At 28.5% G+C, this 15,940-nt stretch overlaps 1 long non-coding RNA gene across 1 annotated transcript; it reads right to left on the bottom strand.

The window, feature by feature from the left end:
• Positions 1-12,443: 12,443 nt before the first annotated feature.
• On the bottom strand, positions 12,444-13,726 carry LOC118043695 (uncharacterized). The gene is made up of 3 exons (XR_004686690.2): positions 13,348-13,726; positions 13,212-13,255; positions 12,444-13,106 (listed from the first exon to the last, which is right to left on the bottom strand). It is a non-coding gene; the product is annotated as an uncharacterized lncRNA (long non-coding RNA).
• Positions 13,727-15,940: the final 2,214 nt, after the last annotated feature.

The following is a 15,940-nucleotide window of genomic DNA, read 5'->3' as shown; positions in this document are numbered from 1 at the left end:
TTAAAGAGAAAAATTAAGGTTAAGGTCAAAATTGAACAAAATTGGAAAAATTGAAAGGCTAAGGATGAACTTAAAAAGTCAGAAAATCAAAGGACTAACTTAAAATTTTCCAAAATGACATCATTATAGGTTTAATAAAAGCCCTAATTTAAGCCTTAGTTGAAACAACATCATGTCATTTTAAGTGAAATAATTGAAATGATGAGTTTCATCTAAAATGACATCGTTTTATTATCTAGGAAATAAAATAATAATAATAATATACAAGAAACGACATCATTTGAAAATCATACATAATCATCTTTTTTTTCATCCCACCTGATCATAGCTTATGGGAAAGGGTTTTAAAACCTTTATAAGAGGCCAATTTTGGCCTTATTAAACCTCTAGTTCACACATCATTAAGATAAAAACTCATGCACCACATTATCCTTTAACAAAGTACCTGTAACCCTAAGATGTTTTCTTTGCTTTCAGTTAGGGAAATTGATGTCCAACCATGCCAAAAAAAGCCCCACAGAGCACGACAAACAAGTTAGGCCTACCACTTTATCATCCTTTATCATATTATGTAAGATAGCTAAAGGCAAGCTAATGGTGGAATTTTACTCTTCATGATAAAAGGTCTTGATCTAGCCAAATCATAAGTATCTTAGAATCTTTTAATACTCATATAAATATCCCTAAACCCACAACTCAAAAGGAAAAGGAAGAAAAAAAAGACAGAGAAAAGGGAGATGAAGGTAGACAAGAAAAAAAATGAGAGTTGAAACATAAGAAAGATATACAAAAATGAAAGAGGCAAAAAGGATAAAAGATAAGAGTAAAAAGAAAGTGGAGGAAAAAAAGAGTTTTGTGAAAATAAAATTTATAATGCAATGGTGAGCTTTGTTCTCAATGATAATAGTACCAGTAGTCTCTCTTAATATCAACTTTTCTTCTAGTTCATTCCTTAGATTTAAGGCATAGCAATAACAAAACTCCCAAGTAGCAGCAACATCTCTAAGTCATAGCAATAGTAATGGTTAGCATAAGATAACAATCATGGTTTAGCTATAACAACGATCTTTGCTTAGCCATTTCTTGATTTTATTGGTGAAGTGAGGTAGTTCTAAATCTTCAAAAAGTAATAAAAACCATAAAAAGTGCCAACAATATTTCCAAAAAACTACAACAACTTGGACTTGAGAGGAAATACTAGTTGACAACAACAATAGTTTTTGATTCATGTAAGTTTCTTTCTTTTGACTGCAGAGCTAAATGAATTTTATATTGTTCTAGGATTAATGTAGTAATACACCCAAAAAAGGTGAATTATGTGTTCCATTAATAATTAAAAATATTGCAATTAATTTAATTAAACATAATTAACCAACAATAAAATTAAATTGGGTAAAGTAAAGAGTTAATGGATAAAAATTACAAAGTTGATTTTTAATGTAGTTCGACAAGCCTACATTTACACCTTAAATACCAAACCATACTTGAGTATTGCATTCTTCATTAATCCAAGCTCAAAGATATAATATCACTTGGTGAACCCAAACCAAGTTTTTTTTCACTACTTGAATAAAATTCATTTTCAAGATTTTACCTTGGTAATGTCCCTTACCAATAACTAAAATTTTTTCGCCTAAACTCTTAAAGGTTTACATTTGTTTGATTTTTGTTTACAATATAATTGAAACTTGCATCTTTATATCTCATTTAATAATACTTATGATATTTGAAGGTGTTTAAGTGTCATGAGTATGAGAATTGATCCACTACTGCTAGAATATGAAGGTTAAAATTAGCACAACTTAAAGTGTGATAGTATTGATGATTTCTAGTTTTTTTTGTTCACTTGAAATAATCTCTACATTATTTTTGTTTGGAATCCCCTTCTATTTTAGCAAGCATGTGAGCTATTTATAAGTTTTCAAAAGAAACTAATTGTTGCAACCTCATTGACGGCTGAAGTGATTGACTAGTTCCTGTAAATTTTCAAGTGTTTATCCCTGATCAACAAATAGGTAAATGTCATAATATAAGAAAAATACTCTGATATTAAGCAAGAATATTTATTAAAACTATAAGGATTAATCTCAAATGAAAAATAATCAAAAGAGGTTAACCCTTATAACCTTCAACAAATATTCAATCAATTTGTCATTAATTACAAGCTCCTTGATAAAATAAAAAAAAACATCAATGAAATAGATATCTTATAACTAACAAATGATACTTAATCAAAAGACTCCACTGTGTATTAATTTTTCAAGTTGAAAATGAGATTAAGATTTTGGCAAAACCAAATAGATGAAAAAGATTGTTTCAAAACAACATTCACTATTTTGTTTGAACATTATAAATGGAATGCAGTACCATTTATACTTAAAAACACTCCTTCATAGTCCTAAAAGATAATGAATGATATCCTTAATTCTTATTTTAAACTTGTAATTGTGTGCATAAATGATGTATTAGTATTTTCAAAATCAACTACCGAGTATAATATATCAATCATTTGCAAAAATTGTTTAATATAACAAAACATAATGGATTGGTTGTTTTTTTGCATGAAAATGTGTCAGATAAAGATATAGTTTTTAGGATATATAATATATTATGGATCAATAACTCTTATTAGGAGGTCAATTGAATTTGCAAATAAATTTTCAAATGAAATCAAAGAAAAAACTTAACATAAAAAGTTTATTGGGTGACTTTATTGTGTTGTAGAATCTTTCCAATCTTAAATCAATAATCAACTCTTATAAAAGCATTTTAGGAAAAACTCTCCTATGTGTAATTCTCAAATGATTAAAATTTTCTAATCTCTTAAAAGTAAAGTTAAGAGCCTCTTATATCTAGAAATTTTTAATTCAAACACCTTTTTTATTAAAAAAAATTAACGCCTTTTATATTGGTTATGAACGTATTTTTTTTAAAAAAATTAATTAGACAATTTCTTGATTTTTCTCATTAAAATTTTTAGATAATTAATTTTCTCATTAAAGTTTTTTAGCTAAAATGTAAAAGAATACAAGTGTACAAAGGCAAAAACAAACAAAACAACTTACAATGGCTAGTGAAGAGGATGCCATTGTTATTGTCTGGATCCACGATGGCTAGTGGAGAAGATGTCGTCAATGATAGGAAAAAAAAAAGAGGTTTATTGGTGGTAGTTGATTGTTGAACGACTGAGAGAGAGAATATATATATATCAATTGAAATTGTAAAAATAATTTCAAATAATGATTTTACTCAATTTTAGTTCAATTTTATTAATTTTTGAGTTTTTGAAGTGATTTTGCACATTAAATATTTATTGACTCGTAAAATCATATAATTTTACAATTTAAATCGTGATTTTAATAATATTGGTTTAAAATATCTTTTATATGCTAGAAAAAACAACCTAGACTAGAAAACAAAACCATAATCCCTAGACATAAAGAAAAATAATGTAAAATCCAAAATTAAACAATAAATCTGAAAATATCTAAGAAAATAACAAAATGAGCCAAAACATCAACTTTTGTGTCTAATTTTGGGAGATCCATTAGTCCAATGAGTGATGCAATCACTCATTGTAAGAAAACATTATATATAATCTCCTGTAAAAATTTAAGCTCGATCCAACAACTAGATTTTTTTTTATTGCTTTTTTAAGCTATTATATGAGTCTGGCATGACTAGGCCTTCTCTTAAACTTATATTTATTCTACTGGTCTATAAAAACATTTGTTAGATCATACACATCATTTATTTGGAGCAAATTCTCTTGTAACCGTTCAAAACATGCATGTTTTTTTAACATTATAATCAAATGTTTGATTTTTACTAAAAATAATAATAATAAATCATTTCTTCTACCTACACCAATTGAATATAAAAATATCTTAATAATAAATAATTTTTTGCAATTTGTTTAATTTAGATGTGAATAATTTATTTAAACCAGGTCTATAAAGTGATTTAATTTGAATATACATGAAAGCTGATTATAACGTGCGTGTGTGTGGAATCAAAATATATTTTCATCCCACCCGAGTGCGCGATGAGACGGCAACTACAATATGGTCAACTGGGATGGAGGCATGTATATGTCATAATTACAATTTATATAAATGTCTTTTATTGCTCTGTCCAAATTATGTCTCGACCGTTGAGTGTGTTCCAGTAGACAAGGAAATAATATTGCCGATGTGATTGACCATTGCATTTATGTTTGGTTGGCTGTTTCTTCAAATAATTAAGCACGCGTATGGTGACTCTTTCCATGGTCGGCAAGACAATATCACTGCTTTTGTTTTTTTCTTCCATCATTGAGCGGTGCACCGTCTTCCATGCCATGAATATTAATTTAAGTTTTTTTTTAGAAAAAAAGAAATTAAAGCTGATGAGACTTTTGATGTGGACGGTTCTTAATTTTATTATTCATTCGACACTGTAAAATTATATTTTTTAAAATAAAATATTATATTTTTTATAATATTATTTTAAATAAAAAAATTTATTGGCGCATACAACACACATGTTAACAAGTGAGAGGTGCTTGCATCTTTTAGACCGTTCGAACAACACCTGTCGCTAGTTGACCATCACATTTAAGGGTGGGGATGGCCGTGTCTCTTCGCTCTCTTCATGGTGGTGATGTGTGAGTAGCCATTCCAACACGGTAGAGCCCCGACAATATTTTTTATTCTCCTGCTCTTTTCTCTCTCTTTAATGTTGAAAAACACGTTGTCTTGGTAAAAATTTGGAAAAAGTTTGTTTATTTGTTAATTTTATTATATTTGGTTTTCATTCTTTTAATTGTATCAAATTTGATTTATTTATTTTTTCGATTGCATCATTTAACATTTGATTTTTATATCAAATTTGGTCATCATTCTTATTATTGTTATTTGTTTTTTTGTTATACTTTTCTTAATTGATTTTTTTCAATCTCATCCCTTATAATTTGATTTCATTTTATTTTTATATCAATTTTAGTCTTCATAATTTGATTTTTTTTCTTTTTGATCCTTTTTTCATTATTATTTTTTCAATTCTACCCCTCATTATTTGGCTCATGATTTTTTTGAGTTTGACTTTTATGGTTCAATCCAACCTCATGACCCATGTCATGAGTTTAAAAAATTAAACCGGGTTGAATTCAATCTTTTTTAAGTGCTTATTTTTTTTTTCAATTTTATCATTCAACATTATGTTGGTTGAGGATTTGTATTCAATATTGTTTACTTTTATTTCTATGTATTTATCTCGATCTTATATCCCGAATCATAGATTCAGCAGAATTATTAGTGTTGACTCAAGTTTTTTTTTTTTACATTGCTTTTTCAAGTTTTTTTTTGGCACTTGCAACACCTTATTCATTTGAAAATTACGTTTCATCATTTTATTTGATTTACTTTTGAAGAAGTTATATTGGTCTCAAGACTAGGTCATAAATTTGGCTTGTTGGGTTAGATAGACTCAATTTGTTTTTCTTTTCTTTTTATATTTTTTTTTAATTTTTTCATTTGACATTTTATTTACTAAGAATTGAGATTCATATTTTTTTCATTTTATATGATCATCTCATTCTCATTTAATTTTTATTTTGTTAACAAAAAAAAATCATATAGACCTTTTAAGAATATTAAAAAGATATATTTCCAAGGTATTAGCATGTATTTTTTTTTTTTTTTGCATTAACTCATTGTTATTTTTTTTTGTTATTAATTCTTTTTTTCTTTTTCAAATCATATTATTAGGTTAACCAAGTTTATCAAACTCGGTCCAATCAATTACCCAAATCTCATATTTTCTTAATAGTTTAAAAACACAAGAATTGCCTTAACATCTTGTTTTACGTCAGAAAAAAATTAGTTCAACCCATGGCATAACATAAACCACATATCTAGTTAAATACTATTTGTGATTTTATTATGATACTTGAGAATTCTTTGTGATCTTATCATAATATTTTTCAAAGCTTGTATTTATTTATTATTTCATTTTAATTTCTAATAATACTAGTTTTGTACTTGGATGTGTTTTCTTATGTCATTTTTTTTTTTTTACATTAACTCATTGTTATTACAAAGGGGGGATGCATTTTAGTATGTGGCCAGACAAGCAAAAGCAATAAACGTTAGTGGAGTCTCTCTCGATCCATATAGTCTTTGAAAAGGTATTTTTCCCTATTACGTTATTATTATTGATTGGAGGTTAATGAGGTGATGCTCTTATGAAATTTAAGTCGGTTTTATATAGTTTTTGGATCAAGTGAAATTTTAAGGGAAGTAATTAATTACCCCTCCAAACCTTTTCTTTCATTGTAATAATTTAATTACTTTCTTTCTTTTTTTTACTAATATTTAACTCAATTTATTAACACATCAAATATCCTTGAAAATCAATCTCATATCCTTAGAAATTGTCTTTATAATTATTTCCTCTATAATAATTCACCCATCATTTTTTAACCTCATATTAAATGCCACCTAAAGCTTAAGACACCGTTTGGCATTGCGTTCCAAACGGTGTTTTGCCTAAATTCAAATTTTTTTTGTTGTTGTTAAAATTGAGTTCGGTTTGTATTTTTTGGATTGTTTTGATGTGCTGATGTCAAAAATGATTTTTAAAAAATGAAAAAAAATCATTGACATGTATTTCAGCACGAAAAGCTATTTGAAAAGCAACCGCTACCACACTGCCAAACACGCTCTAAGTCCTTTTCTGCAGGCTTCTCTTTTCTTTCTAGGGACGGCTTCCCCCTCCCCACCCCTCTCATTGGTTTCTTAAATGACACTAAGGGTTTGCAAGAGAGGTTTTATTTTATTTTTTTAAATCTATGGCGGTTTTTTGGTGACTGATTTTTATTTTGTTTATGTGTTTAAGGGCTGGCTAGTGGCAGAGCCAAGAAAATATTTGATGTGGGGCCAAAATTAGAAACTTTTTTCTAGGAGGATCAAAGCTTAAAGTTTACTAGTTTTGACCCTAAAATTTTAAATATTTCTAGAGAGAGCCAAAAAACATTTTAATTGGAATTAGCTGGATTGGATCCTTTACTCCTAGGTATTTTTTTGTGTGGTATTCTTTAAATTAAGTTCTCTATTTTATGTTGGGCAACTTGTCTTGTAAACTTGATTTTTAATTTATTGATAAATGTCTTCCTATTGTTTGGGGAAAAGAAAGCAAAGATAACTTTGTCAGGATTTTTTTTTTTTTTTTTGTATTTACAGATTTAGAGATTATGTATTGTCTCAAATATTAATATAATTAAGAAAGTTGAAATCAATATTGTTTTATTATACGAAGTTACACTATACCACAAGGTCAAACTACTATGCTTAAGCTAAAAAATGTTTACTCCAAGATAATTTTTAGGAAATACTTTAGAACGAAATATATATCTTTGAAAAAAAAACAATTTTCTTGAAATGAATTTAAAATATTGTTTCCACAGCATCATTAATAGTTTAGAATATTAAATTAAAATTAAATAACGACACCATGAGAATAGACGAGTGCGGATTTGCATCGTTTATTTCTTATCATAGTTGTCGTTACCAAGAGGATTCCCTGGACCCCTTATATTTATGCATGAATTCGCAACTATAGGGACGGGACTGAAATACACTAGTGTTAGAAATTGTTATTTTTTATTTAAAAATATATTAAAATAATATATTTTTGATATTAATGATTTAAAAATTTTTAAAAAATAATTTAAAATAAAAAAATAATTTTTTTTTTTTTTAAATATTCTTAAAATACAAAATTAAACGGGCTCAAGGCCCATAACATCGAGATTCCAGGGCTAGGTGGTACTTTATTGAGCATTGTTTAATAATGATACCGTTATATATTATTTTTCCTTTTACAAGTATCCGGGCCCAGGCCCAGGAACAGGCCCAGTCATGTCGACTATGGACGTTCTCTTCAAGGCATGGTCTTATGGAACCTAAAGCTAGCCTCGCTAGGACAAACCATGTTCAAATTCCAGACATCTTTCTAGGTGAGCTAACGCAAGCTAGATTCGAGCCCAAAGGCCACACCCTGGCCTTGTTCTAGTTGGGTTCGGGCAAGCTATGACCGAATCCAAGACCTTCTTATAGCCACTGACAGTGCGCACCCCTTCCCAGTGAACCACCTACATGTCCCTCCTCAGCATTACTTGTATCCCCGAGGACAACAACTAAAAGTTTTTTTTTTTTTTATTAATTTTTTATATTTTTAAATTAATATTTTTTAGTATTTTTAGATTATTTTAATATGCTGATATCAAAATTAATTTTTTAAATATATTTTTAAGTGGAAAAACATTTTGAAAAATAACTGCTATTATACTGTCAAATACCTACTTAGTATACTATGGATTTATTATTTTTGTGTTTTAAAAATATTTTTTTTAAAAAAATAAAGATTTTTAATTTTTTTTTGTTTTAAAATATTTTTAGATTGTTTGATGTGCTAATATTTAAAATAAATAAAAAAAATAAAAAATTATTTTTATATATTTTTAAATAAAAAATAATTTAATTACAGTAAATGCTATACTAGATTTATTTTATTTTATTTTATGCTTTCGGTGTTCGATGTAACAAGGCTTTTTGGCTAGAAAAAAAAAGCCACCATCCATTAGAGTCTATAAATTAAAAAAATTAATGCTATTTGTCGGTTCATGAGCCTTTTCTTTTATGCTATAGTATTTTAACCTTCATTTTCTTCGATATTTAATATGGAAAATCATAAGCACATAAATATACAATACATAGCCTTCATGACAACTTCTCTCTTACAAGTATCAAGGAATTTGTGTATATTATTAATATAGGGACCTGTTTTGCATGAAACCTCGGATCACCAACCCTACTTTGTAATCTTCCCAAACTATTTAAGCTCATATAGTAGAATTTGCAGATAATTCACTCTATACTTCACCAAGCCATCCTAGTTAATCTCCAAAGCTTCAAGCCTATCAATCTGTTGTGGAAATGCCCAACATTTCGACTTGATATTGGAGATAAAGTGATCTTTTTTATTGTGATATAATTATCTTTTACAAATTATTTATTTTATGGTTAAATTGATATATTTTTTTAACATAATTAAAATATAAATTTAATCTTATAATAAAAAAATTTAATGATTATTACTCAAGAATATTTTTTTCTTTTTAAAATTTTAAAATAGTGTAATTATTTTGATATTATTAAAGACAAAATCAACTTAACTCTCTTACAAGACTTTGTTTTATCATTTCACATTAGTTTTATTATAGATCTAAATATTGTTTATGAGCTTTTTTATAATTGACATATATTAAATATAATTAAATAAACTTACTAGTGCATTCCACACATGTGCCAGTATGTTGGTCCGTTTGACAACCAAACATGGCCTTCTAGGATGGTGTTTGAAAGGTTTCGACGGATTAAATGGTTCATGTTTCAAGATTCATGATAGTTTGACATTGACAACTATTGCCTCCCTTCTTTTCTTTATCCCCGCCTAAATTTTAACGTCACCCCCTTAAAAATTCAAGAATAACTCTTTAATTTGTCAACTCTTTAGATTTGATTTATTTTCTTTTTAGTATTTTTTTTATCTTGAATAATTTATAAAATTGGTATGCCTTTTCAATTTCATCCCTCTTAATTTTTTTTCATCTTTCAAATTTTGTCTCCATTCTGTTAATTGCTATTTTTTTTTTGAAATAATGTTTTAAATTGATTTTATTTTATAATTTCACCATCTTTTCGTTTATTTCCCGTATCAAATTTAATGCCTATTCTTTTGAATGCTGATTTTTTTTCTTTGACAAGTTTTTAAAATTGATATATTTAAATTTTTTCATAATATATTCCTTGATTTTACTTAGATGGAAGGTTCACAGATTGCGAGTTTTTAAGATTTAACTAGGTTTAAGATGTTTTCTTGAGTTTGCTTGTTTTTTATTTTTTGTTTAAACTATTTTTTTTCCTGTTTCATCCCTAAGTATTTATTTAATTGTAGACTATGTTTTGTTTTTTTAGCTTGCTTTCCATGAAATTTTTTATTGGTTCTAAAAATAACCCGATTATCTCAAGTCTTTTTGTTTATAATTTTTTGTTGGCTTTTTTTTGGTTAATTCTTTAAATTTTATATTTTTTTTTTCCGATCCTTTTCTTCAATATTTGAAATGATTTTTTAAGATAATTTTTAAGGTTATAATTTCTTTTCAATTTCATCCCCCTATATTTTATTTTTCTTTTGAATTTAATTTTTATTCTTTTGATTGCTATTTGTTCTATTTGAGATAAAGTTTTTAAATTATTTTTTTTATTAGTTTTCTCTAGGAATTTCCACTTATTTTAAAAATGACTATGGTTTTCTTGGGTTTTTTTTAATTGTTGCTCTTTGTTGAGTTGACTTTGGCATCAATATTAAATTGGTTTGGAATTGATCTTCTTTATTCAGTCCGAGTCTAAGATTTAATGGGTTGCAAATTTGAGACCTTTGCCTAAGTTTCTTAGGGTTTTTTTTTTTTTCATTTTTAAAGCTAATGTTTTTCTTTCTTAAATTTTTATCATTCAACATTTACATTATTAAGCTTTTTTTTTTTGTTTATTTTCCTTCCATATGTTTTTTTTAACCATGCACTTTTTATTGTTTCTCATTTTATATATATATATATATATCATCCTTTTTTCCGTGTCGCGTCTATTCTTCTAGTCACATTCTTTTAAAAAATAATAATTAAAACACACTTGAGTCATAAAATTACAAATATTTTTGAATTTCACCATCTTTTTTTTTTTATCTTTTAAATTTAATTTTCATTCTTTTTATTGCTATTTGTTTTGTTTGAGATCTGTTTTTTAGATTTTTCTTTACAATTTCATTCTTTATGGTTTATACTTTAAAGGAATTTATTGTAGGGGATTCATTGAATTCATAATTGGTAAAGTCACTTTCAGGGTAATGAGCTACTCCTATAATGGTTGTCATAATATCTCTATTTGCTATAATTCTATTTATTATTTTGAAGATTTATAATTCTTTTATTTTACTGACTGAAATTTTAATGGATTAGATTTACAAGAATCACTAATTCTAGCTTTAGAATACAAAGTAAAGTATTTTGGTCCTTTTATTTTAATATCATTTTATGCTATTCTATTTTGATATTTCAATCATGGAATGTTTTTTTTTTTTTTGGAAATATAAGTGTGCTACTTGTTACAATGGATTCTATTGATAATATATAAAATAGGTTTGTCATCTTATCTTGATAAATATAGCTTTTGACTTTGTCATATATTTTTTCTTAGTATTTGGAGCAAGAAATATATGAAATAGATTTTGAAAGTATTAAAGTTTAACTTAATATTTAAGTCCTGCTACTAGACTTCAAAAATTTCAAAGAGTTAAAAACTTTGAATTAAAAGATTTTTCTTCCCTCCATCTCTTTGTTTATGTTTATTTTGATTAAAAGATAAACTTTTCTTTGGATTTTTAGTTACTTTACATTAGTTTTTTATCAAGTGTATGTTTGATAATGTGATGCATTGTACTTTTATAAAAGTGTTTTCCAATTAAAAATACATCAATAAATTTATGTTTTTTAATTGTTAATATCAATTTTATATTTCTGGATATAAAAAAAAAGTTAAAAAAAGGATTGAACAACAAAATATAACACACCCTAAGAGAATCCTTGTAATTTCTTTGGCAGGGGCCGGATATTGTGTTTAGATGACAGTCTAGTAACATTCCTGCTCATGGATACCCGTTTTCATGACGGATTCTCTACATGTATTTTGTGTTTTACCGACAAATGAACTGGAGCACACATATAAGAAAAGTTAATCATACTACGAGAAGAATAAATGTTTGGCCACATTTCTCATCAATCCAGATTTTATAAGCACCTTTTTAGATTGCTTTTTTAGACTTCTTTTCTAAAAGGAAACAGCAGCAAGAGGGGTAACATGCTTTTCTTTTTATTTTTATTCTCAAAACTGTACAATTATGCCTCTCATAATGTTCCTCTCTCCTCTCTTAATTTTGATTGTTTGAAACATTAGAGGACCAACAAAAAATCATGCACCCAGCAGCAACTGGAGAACGTATATCTTGAAACAGTTACGAAACAGATGATAAACCAATGATCACACGTCGCCTCATGCTTTTTAATTTTCCACAGATGTGATAGAGGTCAGTCTGGTATTCCCTGCACTACTTGAATCGAGTGCTCTTTTCCCTACTGTGATTCCCAGTTAGTTTTGATTGAAACCAAGTTGAAGTCAAGATGAGGTTGAAGAAATGTTTATGTTTAGCCCATATATAAATCAAGCCCCATATATATATATATATATATATATATATATAGTGGGAGATGCTTTTAAACAAACTTTTAATAAAGCAAAATAAAAAGCACCCCTTTTACCTCAATCTTTCATACATCAAATCAAACTTCAGAAAACATGAAGCAAACTTTATAGATTTTGATTTAGCAACGTTGTTTTTCGTCAAGATTGTGTATGCGTAGTGCAAACGCTATGCATTGCTGTACTAATAATTCTTTTGTGTTCATAAGAAGTGCTTGTTTTGCTGTGCACTTGTGTTTGTAGTCCGCCTCTTGACTTGGACTCCTTTAAGACAATACATGGTAGACCTCGTATTGTTTTGCCATGTCAGAAACCGATATTATTATGCGGCAAAGCAGATTGCGTGAAGTTAGTGCTGGCCCATCGCTTAGCAGCTAGGTGCGCACCATAATGAATTATTGTGTCATCATTGCTTCAAGATTAAGACAGTAGCACTGCACACCTCTTTTCTGGGGAGATTGAACAATCATTTGAACTACTTTTATTTCCCAGCTCGATTCAGATGATGATTGTTGTAATAATGGCAAGTCAAAAGCATAACTAAAAGATCTGCTAATAGCTTTTCATATAAAGTTGCAAATCTAGCTGACAAACTTGGTATAGAAGAAATGATGATGAGAAGAAGTAATTTCATGGACTTCTTCTTAACCTTGTTTTCCACTTTTGTCGTGGAAAGGAATTACTGATAGGATTAGGTCCTGAATGCACTTCATGCAAGTGTTTCCTTTGAACATGACCACCTTCTTCAAATGACTGAAGAATCACCAAATAAAAGAGTATAAGAAAAACAACAAGCTGAAGCATAAGGTGGATATTTTCACTGTGACAACAAGAGTAGAAGCTACTTACTGTACTCACCTTGACTTTAATATCTGATGCCTTCGCTCTGGTCATTCCGGTATCTGAAAAACAAACCCATCAATTTTAAGATGACATCTTATTATTGTAAAAGAGATCGGAGGGAGAGAAAGATAGAGAGAGAGAGAGCAAAAACCTTCAAACTTTCTGATGGCCAAACTGGAATGAGTGAGGAGGTGGGAGAAGGAGACAAGTAGTAGAATGAAAAGAAAAGACGAGGGATAATTCATGGCTTTGTATCATGAGGAAGACCATGAACGTGCATAAGAGAAAATGATATAGCTCTTAATGGAGAGAGCAGGGGACTCTAAGTGACATGGATAGGTTTTGAAGGCACTACACAGATAAGAAAGGATTGGCTTTTCAACGGTGGATGATCAATTCAAGTAAGAGATGCTCTCTTGTGTGCATAGCTCTAGTCCTTACCCATGGATGGCCAAATAAAAGAAGTCAAGGGACTGCCGATCGAGGACCAATGTGTGTGTGTGTGTGTGTGTCTATATATATATATATATATATATATATATATATATATATATATATGCACTAATCACTTCAAATCAACATGTAGGTGTTGCTATTCATATTTCTTTCGAAGAAAAAACAAAGGGTGGCCGGGAGGTGTTATTGGAAGGGGGAGGACCTTAGATCATGAAGATTTTACACCCGTATGAGGGAAATTCTTCTTTCAGCCACTTTTCCGTTGAGAGAACAACCACACTCAAACTCAAATTAAGCTTGAATCAAAAGACACTTAAATAATACAAAAAAAAAAAAAGGAACATAATCAAAATATAATTACAAAGTTGAGTAAATTCAACTTCTTTTTTTAAAATAAAAATAAAAAAGGATAAAATCTAATTTAAATTTTAGATTAATCACTCGCACGATGTTTTGAACTGAAATGCGATATTCTAGCAAGTTTAAGCAAGTCCAACTGAAAACAAATAAGTTGTAAATAAGATATATAACAATTCAAATAATTATAAATATATTTATTTAAAAATTTAAAAACTATATCATAATAATTTTTTATTAGCTTGCTTTTTTTTAAAAATATTAACTATTTTTCAAGAAATAGTAAAAAGTTATCAAAACATCAAGGCCTTGTTTGTTTTTAGAAAAACACTTTCTTGAAAACTATTTTTTTCACTTTCTTATGTTTGGTAACCTTATGAAAAGTTAGTTAAAGGAAAAGTTAAACCTTTTTGTCAGGAAAGTGTTTTTCTTTTCTTATCCTTGAAAACACTTTTTTTTTTTACAAAACAATTTCCTTGTTGCTGATGATAGAAAATCATCATAAAATCCGCAACAATCTCCATTGAAGCATAATGAATCCTCTTATTTCAGGTAACCCCTTTTCCTCAAATGTTTCTCTATTATTTGCCTTATGTTTTCTTCTTCTTTGTTTGGATTTGTAGTTATGATTATGCTATAAATCTTGTAATCTTGTTAATTTGCTGTGTTTTTCATATTTTGTTTGGTTTTTGTGAAAAAAACACAGCATTCACATGCTCTGTTTTGTTTAGGATTATATGATTGGTTTTGAGAGTTGGTTTAAGTTTTCCAAACCATTTTCAATTCCAGTTGATCTCCCCACTCCCCCTACATTATGTCCCGATGATCTCCCTCTTTAGCATGTCCATGTTCTTGCCTTTTTCATAATCTGTGTCTCTCACCAAGTAGTATTTTTGCTCTTATGTCATACCTTGCTTTGTTTTAACAATTATGGTGTCGTTCGTGGAAGGAAATATTTGTTTTTGGTGGGTTTTGGTTTATTTTTGCCCTTTCTGCTTTACTTTCTCGTCAATTTTTTTTAGATTCATTGCTTTACCAAACAACAGAGCTCTTCTTTTTCATGTTCATTTATACATTTATATTTGTTTAAATGTGAAAGTATGAGTTTTCCATGTCTTTTCTTTCAATCCATGTTCTGTTTTTCTTTAAATTTTCCATCAAATCTGCTTTCAATTCCACTCCATCTTTTCCTCTTTCTCTCCTTCTTCTTGAATTGCTTTTCTTCCAGTAGAACATGGCCCACTTGATGATCTCTCCTCGAATCACCTTCTCTCCATCCTCTCCCATCTTAAATGGAAAAAACACCTTTATTTCCAGAAGCTAATCCCAAAATATGTGCCCTTCCCATATTTTTCCTCCTCTTTAACAACCACCCTGATCTCAACCTAATAATTCCCTCTAATTCTTCAACTCTTTATCCCTTATAAAACCCGGCTTTAAACACATTGTCAAATCCCATTATTTTCTGGTGTGAAGTTGCTGATAACTTCTCAGCAACATTGTGAATACCCTGAAGTGTGCAACGTGGGATGCTACCTTAGGCTCTCCTTCTCCTTCTATTCTGTTTTCCTAAAAATTTTGATTCCTGATAATTTATTTGGTGTTTGCGAGAAAATCTGCATTTCCATGATTAAAGCTTGTGTCTCTGTTGATGATATGTGTTTTCTGTTAGGTATTTTGAGGCAAATGAATAGAGATGACAACGATATTAAGTTTAAGTATAGGTTTTGTGAGAAAATTATATTTTCAGACCATGAAACATAAGGATTGAGAATTTATAAAATAATCTACTTTAAGGCCTTGTTTTTTTAGGGGATTAGATATTATTGCCATAACTTTTATACATTGTCAACTCCTTTTATTTCTAACTTTTTAATTTATAATGTGTGTCAGTTTGAGCATAATTTCTTGTATTGGTTGTGTAAGTATTT

This window comes from Populus alba, chromosome 11, assembly GCF_005239225.2.
Source record: "Populus alba chromosome 11, ASM523922v2, whole genome shotgun sequence".
Classification (NCBI taxonomy): domain Eukaryota; kingdom Viridiplantae; phylum Streptophyta; class Magnoliopsida; order Malpighiales; family Salicaceae; genus Populus; species Populus alba.
This window is presented reverse-complemented; position numbering and strand designations above follow the sequence as displayed.